Source organism: Pteropus vampyrus, unplaced genomic scaffold (assembly GCF_000151845.1).
Source record: "Pteropus vampyrus isolate Shadow unplaced genomic scaffold, Pvam_2.0 Scaffold90, whole genome shotgun sequence".
Classification (NCBI taxonomy): domain Eukaryota; kingdom Metazoa; phylum Chordata; class Mammalia; order Chiroptera; family Pteropodidae; genus Pteropus; species Pteropus vampyrus.
The window spans coordinates 692,935-694,022 of record NW_011888871.1 but is presented as its reverse complement, the minus strand read 5'-3'; positions in this window follow the sequence as shown (position 1 = coordinate 694,022).

Genomic DNA, 1,088 nt, shown 5'->3' with positions numbered 1-1,088 from the left:
AACACGTGTTCTCTCTTTTTAAATGCAAATGCAGAAAAGTCTGTTCCATTGGCCTTTGCTCATCGGCCTGGTGACGGCCCCGCCGTCCCTGGCTGGGCACTTGGCTTGGCAGATTGCGCCCCGGCCCTCGCCCACGGCGCCCGCAGCAGTGCGGCTGCTCCTGTCCCAGCCACAGGGCAGGGGGGCCCTGAGGAGACCAAGGAGACGGTGTCCTCCAGAGAAGCGTGTGGCTGCCGCTTCCCCAGGGCCGAGGGCCTGTGACAGCTCACTCCGATCCAAGCTGACACCAGACAAGAACAGCTTCTGTCAGCTCTGGGAGAGCTGGTGTCACCTGTGATTAATCCTCAAAGCCAAAACCAAGCAAGTTCCTGATTAAACAGTGGCGTCCCAGCGTCCCCGTCACTCCCGAGCAGAGCGGTCGTGGAGCAGCTGCCTGAGGCTCGCACCACAGGGACCCGGGCAGCTGTCAGGACAGGTGTCAGGCCCCCTCCTTATCCCCTCAGGGTCTGAGCCTCCCCGTTCCCCATCCCTGGCCTCCCTCTCTCCAGGAGAACCAGCCGTTCCCTGTAAAACGCCGAGCCACAGCTGGGCTCCTGGCCCAGCTGAGCTAAGCACTGCGATGGCCGTGGCAGTCACCATAAGGAACGCCACCTCGGGGAAATCAGAGCGCCATGGCCTGTTTCTGCCCAAACCTATGGCAAGCCAGGGGCCGAGGACGTAACGCACAGTGAAGGGGACTCTGCTAGGCTCAGGAAGGAGGTCGCTGCTCCCAACCTCAAAGCTGTGGAGACACCTTCCCCTGCCACAAGCACCCCAAAGCTGCCATCTGCGAGGTCTCAGAACCTGCGGCCAGTGGCCTCCAGGCTGTCCATGGCCGGAACGAAAGCCCTCGTCCCCAGCAGCTCCTGGGCGCGGGCTACCACGCCTCTGTCGCCCGGAGCAGTGTGCTCCTCGGCGTGGCCTTGGTGCTTGAACGGTGCTCTGACCCCGCCCCCGTGCCAAGTCCTCCTGCCTTTCCTCTTACAGATCCCGGCCGTCGCCACTCCAGACCCAGGAGACTGGCTCAGGGCGGGCCGAGCCCCTGCCAC